This window comes from Phacochoerus africanus, chromosome 5, assembly GCF_016906955.1.
Source record: "Phacochoerus africanus isolate WHEZ1 chromosome 5, ROS_Pafr_v1, whole genome shotgun sequence".
Taxonomy (NCBI): domain Eukaryota; kingdom Metazoa; phylum Chordata; class Mammalia; order Artiodactyla; family Suidae; genus Phacochoerus; species Phacochoerus africanus.
Window position 1 is genome coordinate 77625053 of NC_062548.1, and position 13847 is coordinate 77638899.

The window sequence follows — 13847 nt, forward strand, 5'->3', positions numbered from 1 at the left end:
GCAGTAGGAGACACAAAAGAAGCACAGAGTCAGCATACAATCCTGGAAGATGTTATTATGGTCCAGTTAGAAAGCCAGGACTGATTCGCAGAGCTTGGAGCAAAGGTTGGAACGAGTCACATAGTGCGTGCAGTTAACCTCTAAATGATGCTACAAGCCCCAGTGCTTGAACTCAGAGCAGAGGGAGTTCAGGAGCCCTGCCAAGATCAGTGAGGCATCATGGGGGCAGGTCCAGGCAGCACTTGACAGGTCTTGTAGCCATGAGTGAATTTTGGGAAAGTGGAAAGAAGGAGAGGGCGTTTCAGAAGAAAAGTGAAATTTGATCAAAGGCACAGAGTAGGGATGAACATAACCTTATCTAGAGTAAGGAAGTATGAGATACAAATATTGGATCATCATCAAACATTTTTATCTGTTAGGGATCTGAAATTTGCATTCACCACTATTAAGGCCTGCAGCTAAAGGTCACCTGAGGTTGCTGGATTGGACTCTATCATGAACGGCCTTTGTTGGATATTTATTTTGGTGAGTTTGCGTCTTTTATATACAATCTCAAAAACCTTGAACTTTTTAGCTGCCTTTCCTAAATCCATGAATTTGGGCAAAGCACATAAAATAAAATGAACTTAGCTGCCCCTTGTATACTTCCTTGGCTTGCAAATGAAGTAGTTTTCCTGATGCTGGACTGTATTTAAAAGACACCAAGAATATTTTAGTTATCACTTACTCAAGTGCTTTTTAAGCTGTTTTTTTTTTTTCTTTTTTTTCTTTTTAGGGCCGCACTTGTGGCATATGGAAGTTCCCAGGCTAGGGGTCATATTGCAGCTACAGCTGCTGGCCACAGCCACAGCCACAGCAACGAAGGTTCTGAGCTGCGTCTGCAACCTACACCACAGCTCACGGCAACACCAGATCCTTAACTCAATGAGCGAGGCTAGGGATCGAACCCGAATCCTCATGGATCTTAGTCGGGTTTGTTAACTGCTGAACCACGAAGGGAACTCCCAAGTGCTTTTTAATTTTTAAAGAGAATAAAACAAAACATCAGGCCCACTGCTCTGGGCACTGGCTAAACTAACATCTGTTAGTTATATCGCAGTTACAGCAAAAGAATGTAGGTATGTCTTGCTTGTGGCACAGACCCTTCTTTTGGGGAGATAGGAATTAAATCACTTGAATTTCTTCGATGCCCTAATAAATAGGTGGGAAGCTGGTTGCTTTGCAAAAGGAAAGGTGCTTATATACCCTGGTGGGACTTGGTCATTCTACAGGGAGTAGAGGAAAGAATCTGCCTGCTCTTTGGAACCAAGTGCAAACAACGTAAATCCTGTCAGACCCAAATACTATCCCGATCCTGATCAGCAGATACACGTACGAACACTGGGGCAGCTTGTGATTTGGAGCATTGTGACTGCAAACTCCTAACCAGGACAATACGGACTGAGTTTGGCTGCCGTCTCCTCCGGTTCTGTGATAGTCTAGTCCACTCATTCTTGCCTACTTTGGATCACTTAAAGAGCTGGTGTTACTTTAGTGTTAAGAGATCCTCTTAGGCTTTCTCTGCATTTTGGTCATATTTCCCAAACTGTGAATCTGTCTTCCTTCTCTTCCTCCCCCACTCCCTCCACTCTTATTTTCTCTCTCTCTTTCCACATGCACACACTTTTGGACCCTCTTTAAATTGTGCCCTTCTTCCAACAATTGTGCTTTTCACAACCGGACTTGCCAATCCAAACTCAACCCTTTGGAACAGCCCCAGTGACCCAGGAGTAAGCATGAATGCACATTCACTAAAGCTCGTGTATTTGGGGCATATACTTTCTCTCAGGAGACTGGGAATTCTTACTGTATGCTCAAATTACAGAAGCTCGATTGTGTGATAGCAGAACACCCAGAAGCTTAAGGTGTCAAATCAGAAAGAGGAGATGGTGAATGGAAGATACATGTGTCATACCAAGAGGGCTAGAAAAAAGCAGAACGAAAACTTCAAAAAACCATAGTGATTAGAAGACCTCTCTAGGGGCAAACAGCCTCAGAAGTCAAGCGTCTCACGGTAAAAATAATGAGTAAGCGAATTTTAGTTCATGACAAGAATGGTGGAGAGTGAAAAGTAAACACTATGCAATATTTTATACATCTGTTCTGTGTACAATGGCTTCCATAGAGCCGCTAGATTATGTTTAAAAGCATGATTCAAATTATTTGTATTTTACTCATTGTTTTGGATACTTGATTTATTAATTCTGAAAGAAGTGTATTGATATCACCTCTTGTGACGGTGGATTTATCAATTTCTCTTTGTTCATTTTGTCACTTTTTGCTTTTATATATGCTGAGGATATGTCATTAAGTACAGAGTAGAATTACACTTTCTAGGTTTAAGTGTTCCTTTTAACATTATACACCGGTCCTCTTTATACCAATAATTTTTTTAGCCATAAAGTTTATTTTATTTAATATTAATATAGCTATGTTAGCTTTTTTTGGTATTCCTCTGATATGATTTTTCTCACACTTTTATTTTCAACCTTTCTGTGTCCTTTTATTTTATTGAATGCATGTTTTATTGCAAACAGCATAGGGCAGGATATTTTTTAAATATAATCTGTCTATCTGTGTTTTTAGCTGCTGATTTTGGTCCTTTCACTTACATTGGTTTTGGATTAGTACTTGGCTTTAGTTTTTGTTTCTAAAAACAAATATTACCCTCTTCCGATATGCTTATCTCAGTGTTTCCTAAAGCACAGATTCAGAAAATCCTTTTCACTCCCTCACTTATTCTCAAAATAAGCAAAATTTCAAACTTATGGAAAACCCTCTTCAAAATGCTTTGAGATAAAAATATTGAAAGTCAATTCCCTCAAACATCCAAGCAAAACAAGTCAGCTCAATCCTCCAAAACATATTTGAAAAGATGTTTATACTTACAAGGGTTATCAAAATAGAAATCCTGGCAAACTATTTTTCTTTCAGTTCATCAACAACATTTGACACCTTGGATTGGCATTCTGATACTCCTGTGGTCTTTTGCCCTTTCTAATGGCACTAAGAAACCACAGGTCATCTTGTTAAGACAATAATGATAAAAAATACTGGGTATTGTAAAAATTATGTACATACCTTGAATTATGTATGGCTCTACTAAGACTGGCTAATAAATAGATGAGAATGACTTGTGACTAGTCTATCAATTGTAAATGAGAGGGTAGGGTATGTTGAGAGGTTATTTGAAGACAAAGTGTCAGGAGGAGCTTAAGGTCCTTTGGTCTGAAATATAATCTCATTTGAATTAGGTGGAGATTGGCCAATTTGAGTTGTACTAAGAGAAACTATCTCCAGTGTTACTAACAAAAGGCTTTCATATTTATTTTCAAAATACAAAAGCCAAGCTCATTTGTTACACTGTATAGGAATGATAATGTTTGCCTTGCTTTTCCATCAGCTTACTTTTAGTTCTAGAATTATAGACCCTCAGAGCTGGAAGGAGTCTGAAAGCCTTTCTAGTTCAATTGCCTACCTGATGCATGAATGGCCATTATATAATTCTGCCAAGTTGTCCAGTTACCTGGACTTGAATACAACCACAATGCGGAGCTCACTCTCACCCGTGTGGAGCAGCCAACTGGAAAGACTTTTTAAAAAACTGAGCCACAGGCTGTCCGTCAGCCTATTCTACTCCTTAGATCTATACAAGAAAGCAGATATACCTCAGGACAGCCCTTCAAATACTGAAAAAAGCCATCAAGTCTTTCTTCATGTCTTTAGGCTAATGAGCCTCAATTCTATAATTATTCTATATAATCTGCCATGGTTGGTAATCTTTTTTTCACAGGTTGTTTTCCTAGGTTCTCCTTTAAAGTGTCCTTACTATTTCATGTAATAGCTGAAAGGAGATTTTACCCTCACCAAATTGAGTGGTTCCATCACCTGCTTAGTCTTAGACATCATACTTCTGTTAATTCAACCAGAGGTCAGAGTGTTTTTGGAAAACATGTCACTGCACTGATTCCTAAAGAGCCTATACCATCAGCATAAGGAAACTAACATTGGTTATCTATTGTGAACTAGGATCTCTACCAGCAAGCAAGATTTTAGCTACACTGATCTGATCCTAAACTCTAGGATGGTTCCCATTTTTCTTCTTCAAGGCTTTCCCCTGTGTTTTCCTAAGCCACATCTTTCAAAGGACCGATGATCTACAATTACAGCAATGATAAAGTAAAAGTCATCCTTTTTCAAGGGATGATTATGAGATACTAATGAATCACTTGTAACCCCAGGGCTGTGGACTGGTCATGCTTAGAACAAAGTTCCCTTCAGCTCAAATAATGAGCAGTAAACTGGAGTCTCTTCCCTTTCCAAATGTCCAAATTATAAAACGGGAGCATCCAGATAAAGGCTATTTTGTTAGTATGCTTGGAACATACAAATGTTGAATTAATTTTCCAGAAGTATTGCTTGATGCTTCCTTTGAATGGCTTCTCATGACCCAGGCTCCATCCTCTCTCATTAAAACCCGTGGAAAGGTCAGTCTCCCACTTCCCCTCTAATCCAGCCTCCCTTTACTCTTTACTGTCTGCGAAGGTGTGGTGGCTGAATGAATAGGAGAGAGGTGGGTGTGGGAGTGAGTTGGACAGGCTGTGAAAGATGTTAGGGTGAAAAAAAATCTATAGACGAAGTCAGGGTGTGGGTCTGGTCCCTCCCTCCTCCGTTGGTTGTTTGGATAGGACTTGTCTTCTCCAAGGTTACTTCCTGTAATTGAGAAATAGTTTGGGGAGGGTCTTGTGAGGGAAAAAACACTCATGGGGCAGAGGTTTTGGGCTGAGTAAATAATGAGCTGCCTACATGTTATCCTTGAGTTTCTAAAAGGATTTGTCCGGCTCTGTTCTGCAGGAAAGGATAAATGCTTTTCTTAGGTGACAGAGAAGTAACCCACAAGGCCCATGAAGTAGCATTCCTCTAGGTGTGCAATGCTTGTGACCACACACACACACACACACACACACACACACGCATGCATGATTTACTTATCCAAAGGCTGGGAGGAGGCTCATGCATCTTTAGAACAGATAAATAATTTCTAGGTACCCATGTGATACTGGCCTTTCGCAGCCCCAAATAGAACACTGATCCTGCCTTGGCAACTATGTGGAGGGCTTCTGGAGGGCAAGGATGGGCTATTTTTCTCTGAGTTCCTAACACTTTGCCCACAGTACTATTTCAACACACATTGGTCCTGATCTTTGGCCCCGCTCACCACCAGCAGCCGCTCTGTTACACTTCCTTCCTTAATGAAGAGGCCCACAGGCTTGCAGCCGCTGGTAGGAGTTATCTATCCCAAAGGGAGCTACCTATTTTGATTGATGGACTGTTTTGCTTACCTTGGAAAAGAAACAGAAGAAAAAAAGTCTTCTCTGATTTCTCCTTTTTCTGAAGAGTGAGCAATAATTTTTTATTATGTTGGAAGGCGAGATTGCCACTCAGCACAGGCTACTGGATTTATTCCCTACCAGGCTGGTGAAATTCAAGAAATTTTGGCAAGGGCAGTCATGCCAACTGTCTGTTTACCTCGATAGTTATATGACTACAAAGCTGGGCTGGATTTGTGTTTTCCCAAGTTACTTCAGAGCAATTAGTAACAGAATTAAACAGTCTTACAAAATGGATGCAGGAAGTTGCCTAAAACAGAGCTCTGCAGACAGTGTCCGAGGGCAGTCCCTGCCCTCCCTCTCTCAGCTCGGCCACTGGAGTGTTTATCTGTGGGCTCCAGCACACTCCCTTCTGAGCGAGCCCCGACCAAGACCATCGGTGCAGCCTCAGCCTTGGCTGGCAGCATCCAGATTATCTGAGCCTGTCATAGCCTGAGTTTCTGGTATTCCAGGGTGAACTCAAGCCATGCTAATGTTCCCTGAGTCATAAGTTATCTAGATCATTTTATTGAGGACGAAGGGTGTTTATTTCCTAAAGGAAGAGATACCAGAGTTCAACATCAAAACTGCATCCTGTGTTGTGCTGAAATGAAATATTAAGGAAACTCCAAAATATGGCAGCTAAGGAAGGCTTTTCCAACTGGTCCCAACTGTCTTGTCTCTACCATCTCTCCCGGAGCCACCTTCCGACCTCACCTCCCGCCCAAACCAGACACAGCCACACTGGCCCAAAACATGCCTTTCCCAGGCCATACCCTGAGCAAATCCCTATTCTTTCTTCCTGGCCCAGTTCACTTATCATCTCTCTTGTGACTCCTTGTTTGGTTCCCCAGACACTCTGCTTCACCGTATCACTGGATGTTTTTCGTTTCTCGATTAAAGCACTTTTCGCATTAAATTGTACATCTTTGTGGAACTTGTCTGTTTCCCATGTAGTCTATCTTTTCCTTTACTCTTAGCTAATATGTTAGAGTTAGTTACTTAGATTCTCTATCAGTCTCTGTGGTTCTGCCTGCCTTCCAACCTTGTGCTATAGACCCCCAAGGGTCACATTCTGAATCTTAATCCAGGGGTTATTTCTAGACCCCTTTCTCCAGGGTCTGCCCCTGGTGGAGTTGGTGCTGCTCTAAAGAAACCTGCCTACTGCCCTGCCTGGTTCACTGGTTACAGTCCCTTTTCTGGCAGAGTTGATCCTCTTAATTCATGCTCAAGCTCCCCATGTTCCTTGGTTTTGCATATTGGATTGCTGGTTGTCCTCTTTGGAGGCCTATCCTCCAACTAGCTCAGTGTCCTTGTTTAATCCTACCTCATTCTAGTTGCTTTCCTCTTCTACCAGCAGGTGCCATCATGGGTTCAGCATGACTCTTAATTGAGTCCCTTCATTCACTCATTCAATCACCAGCTATCAACTGAGTAATGACTACGGGCAGGCATTGTGCCAGGTGCTGGGTTGCAATAGTGAACGAGACACAGTCTCTGTTTTCCTCAAGGAATATATGAGCAACACTTTCCATGAGAGATGATAGCTTTTTCCAAAATCTGTGCTTTGTTTTCTTCATATCTCTGGCTGTTTCCAAACGTATAACCCATCTCTGTATTTTTAAGGTGTCAAGGGACACAGGGAGACATGAAGTGTTAAAAACAATACTGATGTTAACTGGGCTCCCCCTTTCTGAAACAAAGGCAGCAAGTTTGTGGCCGCAACTGGTGTGGGAGGAGGAAATCAAGAGAGAGCTTGGAAGATGGAAGAGGGCTTTTTTTTTTTTTTTTTTTTTTGCTTTTTAGGGCCACACCCGCAGCATATGGAGGTTCCCAGGCTAGGGGCTGAATCAGAGCTGTAGCCGCTGGCCTACATCACAGCCACAGCAATGCAGGATCCAAGCCGTGTCTGAAACCTACACCACAGCTCATGGCAACGCTGGATCCTTAACCCACTGAGCAAGGCCAGGGATGGAACCTGTGTCCTCATGGATGCTAGTCAGATTCATTAACTTCTGAGCCATGAGGGGAACTCCTGGAAGAGGGGCATTTGGAGAGAAGGCTTTGCAGTCTTTGACTAGCAACACAAAAGGGAGACGGTCCCCAGAATGATCATATTGGGCTAAAAAGCAATCTTTCAGGCAAATTCCTATTTTTATACCAGAAAATAGAGTCTAAAAGAAGAAACATAAAAAGAGAGGGTTCTGATTTAAAAATCTGGGGAGTTTTACAACATCACTGATTATTAGAGAAATGCAAATTGAAACTATAATGAAATACCATCTCACACCAGTCAGAATGGCCTTCATTAATAAGTCCACAAATAATAAGTGCTGGAAAGGGTGTGGAGAAAAGGGAACCCTCCTGCACTGCTGGTGGGAATGTAAATTGGTACAACCACTACGGAAAACAGTATGGAGGTACTTTAGAAAACTATATATAGAACTACCATATGACCTAGCAATTCCACTCTGGGGCATATATCTGGACAAAACTTTCCTTGAAAAAGACACATGCATCTGCGTGTTCACTGAAACACTATTCACAATAGCCAAGACATGGAAACAACCTAATGTCCATTGGCAGATGATTGGATTAAGAAGATGTGGTATATATACACAATGGAATACTACTCAGCCATAAAAAAGAACAAAAGAATGCCATTTGCAGCAACATGGATGGAACTAGAGACGCTCATACTAAGTGAAGTAAGTCAGAAAGAGAAAGACAAATACCATATGATTTCACTTATATCTGAAATCTAATACATGACACAAATGAAACTTTCCACAGAAGAGAAAATCATGGACATGGAGAACAGACTTAGGGTTGCTAAGAGGGAGGGGGAGGGAGTGGGAGGGACTGGAAATCTGGGGTTTAATAGATGCAAACTATTGCCTTTGGAATGGATAAGCAATGGGATCCTGCTGTATAGCGCTGGGAACTATGTCTGGTCACTTGTGATGGAGCATAGCATTTCTCCATGATAATGTGAGAAAAAAGAATGTCTACATGTACGTGTGACTGGGTCACCTTGTTGTGCAGTAGAAAATTGACAGAACACTGTAAATCAGCTATAAGAAAAAATAAAAATCATTATAAAAAAACCTTGGGAGTTTTAAATGAATGAGATTGGAGTGAATTAAGAAAGTAAACAATTTTATTTTCCTTTTAGGGCCATACCTGCGGCATACGGATAAGTTCCCAGGCTACGGACAGAATCAGAGCTGCAGCTGCTAGCCTACACCACAGCCACAGCAACACCAGATCCAAGCCACATCTGTGACCTACGCTGCAGCTTGTGGCAATGCCTTACCCTTAATTCACTGAATGAAGCCAGTGATGGGACCTGCGTCCTCGTGGATACTAGTTGGGTTTGTTATCGCTGAGCCACAATGGGAACTTCCAGGTCTTCTCAAATTTACTCAACCTCGTTACTATTTAGAGCCAGGCTGGTCTTTATATGAATTAGGGGAGAAAAGAGGCTCTCCACTGCATTAGTGTTGACTTTAGACCCTTATGTCTAACTTTAGATCTCTTTCCTTTCTTCTGAGATTGTAATTCTCCAACCTGGAAACGAATACAAATCGAATCCTGGTCATAGACAGAAGGAGCCTCAGGTGGGCCTCATGGTTACACACCAGGTGATCAAGCCTGTGGCATGTACATCTGAGGAGAGTAGGTGCCAACCTGAGAAAGGCCCCACAATTAGAGGGTGCCAGAAATGGACACAAACAGAGAAGAAAAGAGAAAGACGACCATAGTTCCTGGGAAGGATGATGAACAAACTGTGTTCATGGCCATATCTAGATCTTGCTCAGGCTGGTTTCTCTTTAGCAGAGGGCCTCTTCCCACTTCCCGCCGGTAATTACCATCTCTCTCTCTTTTTTTAAATTGTTTTTTAGGGCCACTCCTGTGGCATATGGAAGTTCCCAGGCTAGGGGGCGAATCAGAGCTGTAGCCACCGGCCTACACCACAGCCACAGCAACGTGGGATCCGAGCCATGTCTGCAACCTACACCATAGCTCATGGCAACGCCGTATCCTTAACCCACTAAGCAAGGCCAGGGATTGAACCCACGTCCTCATGGATGCTAGTCAGGTTTGTTAACCACTGAGCCATGATAGGAACTCCAATTATACTCTTTGATGTGCTTGTTGGACTCATTCCCCAACTGGACTTTAAGCTCCTTAAAGACAGTGACTTATAAAAGGTGAATGGAGCACGGGAGACACAGGAGGAATTTGAAAAATATTTATATATATATATATATATATTTTTTAAGTATTTGAATGATTCTCTGATTTTTGTACACTTTGGGTGGGAAACTATAGAATTTTAAAGTATTTATCTAAAAGAAGACAATGTTTCATGAAAAGTTCCCAAGGTCCTAAATTTGCTTGCTTTGTTCTCAAGGGGACAGACTTCCTTTTCTCTCTCTTTTTTTTCCACGCCCCATCATGGGGAAGTTCCCGGGCCAGGAATCGAACTCGAGCTACGGCAGTAACAACCAAACTTCCCTTTTATATTCTCTAAAAGCAGCCCCATATTAGTGATTTTTTCTCAACCTCTTGCTAGCGTTGGAGAAGAAAAAGGAGGCCAGTTAAGACTCTAGAGATGGGGGAGTTCCCGTCGTGGCTCAGTGGTTAACGAATGTACTTAAATCTGCTGGGAAGAGAGGGCTTTGGATTCCTGACTGTTTTCTATAGTCATGGAGCTCAACAAAGTGTACCGTTTGTATAGGAATCTTTTAGCTCTTGGGTGGAAAAAAAAAATCTCTTTCCCGTAAAGCTTCCTGGAATTTCTGCTCCTGGCAGAGGCAACAGTTATTCATCGTCGATCTTGAAAACTTGTGACCTGGTTGTCCAAATGGACACCAAATAAAGCGAGGAAAGGCTCAACTACATATTTTACAATTACTTTTGGTTCCAGGTGATGGGCCGGGCAGGCTGTGACTGGCACTGACGAGACTAACCCTTTACTCAGACCCGGGGGATCATTTTTGATCTAAAAACCTTGTCCTCCAGACCAGCTGCCCAAGAAACAAAGGCAAGTCCAAGACCTTACTTCATATTCTGGATGACCACACATTCCAGAATCTCTCTTTTGCCCAGGGATGACTTTAGTCTCTTTAAGGTGAGCATCTGTATAAGGTCCTGTTGGGGATGGGGGTTGAATAGGTCCTTTCCTCTGGATGCTTTTGGCCACGTTGTCTGCCCTCTTCCCATCATGTGGGCTTTGGACAAGTGACAAACAGGAACTCTGAGGAATACATCTTATGTCGCAAGAGTCCTTTTGTTACAACAGGACTCTGAAGTGAGGAGCCACCTCTCAGGGAGGAATCTCTAGTTAGGTCAATAATCTTGACTAGGCGTCCACTATAATACCAACTAATATTTTACCAAGCACTTACTACCCATTAGGACTTTTTACATAATCATTCATTTAACACTCATAATACTGCTAAGACTTACAAATTATTGTTATTCTAATAGTACAGGTTAGGAAACCGAGGCTCCAAGGGGTTAAAGAATGTGGTCAGGGCCACACCATCAGGTGAAAGAAAAACTGATCTCCTGAGGTCCTCCTCTGTCTCAGATTTCTCCTCCAGTCTTCCTCCTCTCAACTGAGGTTAAGGCTCTCCTTTCCGTTACTTAAGCCAAACTTTTGGGGCCATTCTTGATTCCTCTCTTCTCAGGCCATACATCCGTCCCTGCTTTGGGAAATCTAGCTTTGCCTTCAAAATATATCTGACTCTGGCCTCTTTTCTCATCTCTGCTGCTCCCTCCTGAGTCAAGCCACCATCACCACACTGGCCTGAAATATTGCCGTAACCCTAACGAGGCATGGTCCTTCCATCCTCGTCTCCCCACGGGCTGCTCCAGCACCTGGAGTGAGTGATCTTTCAGATCTAAGTTGGATGGCGTTGCGCCTCGGCAAAAGCCAAACTTCGCACAAGACCCTCCACGTCCTATCCCCGCAACCTCCCCGCCTGCTGCTCGCCTCACTCGCTCTCTTCTGGCAACGGGCCCCAGCCCACTTGCTCTTCCTTGAACACACCACGTGTCCTCGGACGTGGGCTCTAAGCACGGGGCTCAGAGTTCAGCATGCTCTTCCCCCAGCTGCCTTCCAGTCCGCTTCAAACTCTTTCTTCAAAGACCACCTTCTCAACGTCTCTCTCAAATCTGAACTCATTCACTCAAGCAGTACCAAATCCCCTGACGCTGCCCTGTTTTTTCTAGAGCATATGTTACTTCCTTATGTCGTGTGTGATCCATTCGTTATGTCTGTGGTTCACTGTTGGTTCTCTCCCCACATCCCCATGACGTAGAGATTTTTCTCTGTTGTGCTTCCTGATGTATCCTGAACATCCAGGACAGGGCTTACCTAGCACATTACAGGTGAACAATGAATACGCGTTGAATAAATGAGTGGATGGACCTGGGTGGACCTGGATCTCAAATCTTGGGGCGCTTGTAATTCTGTGATAGACTTGCGTCACCCTCAAGCGAAAGGGGAATCATGCAGAAGATGATACGAGGTGGTGCTGATCAAGGATCAAGTGAACAGAAGACGCAGCGATGTGCATGCAGATGAAGGAGCTGGGAGAGGCCAGTGCAGGCTGGAGGGAGTTGGGAAGAGGGAGCGGGACTCGACAGCAGCTCTTTTCCTTTCGAGGTACTTTAGTGAGGACACACTTTCTCTTTGGCTTAGAGGCCCAGGACTTAAGTTTGTGGTCCTGCCTCTGCCACACAGGCTTGGTCCCGAGATGTTTTTTTCCCTTCCCCACTCCCTGTCCTGGAGGCCTCAGGGCACGGCTGTTTCTCTGGTACAGTCAGACATAATGAGAAATACAGGCCCACATGGTTGGATCATTCAAAAGAAGGGAGGAATCTGGAATGGAGTTGTTGGAGCTGGGGTATTTTAATCATTTCCTGCAGGTTGGCAGGTCTCAAAAGGGTCAGTTTCTAAAAGAATCGGGCAGGGTACGCTTGGAGAAAGTTCACTGTTCCTGCATCCCGTTTTCATATGTGGTCTCCAGATCTGACATTCCACTGAGGTGTGCCTGAGACATGGACATTTCTCAGAGGTGACACTTTTCTGTAACAACCCTAGTCTCTGACTTTGGTCAAGTAAAACTTTTCTACTGTCTGTACCCATTGCACCAGCCCACCCTGCTTTCAAGAACACTGGCTGGCTCCTAACATAGGATGGAAAGTGTGTGTGTGCGTGTGTGCGTGTATGTGTGCGTGTGAGTGTGTGTGTGTGTGTGTGTGTGTGTGTATGGAGGGGAAGTGGAGAGCTGGAAAGTTGTGTTGTCCATCATGTGGCCCGGCCTGCTGCTCCTTTGTGAGACAACTCTTTTTGATCTTGTCTGGCTTCAGTACATGCTTGCTTTTTCTCATCCACCTGGACCGTGTGGAGGACACACATGCCAATCACTGATGGGTCCTAAGGACAGGCCCTCCAAAGGCCAGCCAGGGAGTGACCATGGTATCCGCCTAAACTGACCATCAGGCCAAAAAAAATTAGTCTCTAGAGTGATCTCATGGGAAAAGGTCATTTGGTTACAGAAACTGAACTTTCAGACACAGATCATTCTAGAAATGCTCATATTAGGGGCTGAGGACTGTACATGAGTTAACCAAGCCCTGACTGCCCGCTGAGACACCGAGAGTGGATGGGAGCAACTATACTCAGGTGGAAGCGTTCCCAGCCACAGCGGCACATGGGAACCTCCCAGGGGGCCCTGCAGCCACTAAAGCTGGGGTGCACTCCAGAGACTTGGTTTCAGTTGGCCAGGCATGAGGTCAGGGCATCCATATGTGTGTGTGTTTGTATGTGTATATATAAATATGTGTGTGTGTGTCTACATAGATATCCATATCTATAGATAGAGAGAGAGATCTAGGTGGATAGACACATAGCTAGATCCATCTATCTAGATCTGTCTATCTATCGCTATCTATCTGTATCTATCTACCTATCTATCTATATATTTTTTTGGCCACAGTGTGCAGCGGCTTGATGTGGGATCTCAGTTCCCAGACCAGGGACTGAACCTGGGCTGCAGTGGTAAAAGCGCCAAATTCTAACCACTAGACCACCAGGGAACTCCCCCCCACTTTTTTTTTCTTTTTTTAGGGCATCCATGTTTATTAAACGCTCTCCAGAAGATCTTATGAGTAGCCGGAGATGACTACTCTGACCCAAAGAATCCAGAGATGGGGTATCAAAGGAGCCGCAGAGAATGCCGACCGCGCTCTGCCTCACAACCTGGAGGCATAGGGCTCCTCCCTCCTTCTCTCTGCTTCATGAATTTTCCATTTCCTCCTGGATTATCAATCATATCAACAAGCTACAATTCCTCCCATTCTAAATACAAAGACTCTCTTCATACTCCATATCTTCCTTCAGTTACTGACCCATTTTTCTGT

The 13847-nt window shown here is 43.6% G+C and overlaps 1 protein-coding gene across 1 annotated transcript in view; it reads right to left on the bottom strand.

Annotated features, from left to right (window-relative positions):
• ANTXR1 (ANTXR cell adhesion molecule 1) overlaps positions 1-13847 on the bottom strand; it is a 243486-nt gene that overhangs the window by 111698 nt on the left and 117941 nt on the right. The window lies entirely within an intron of this gene.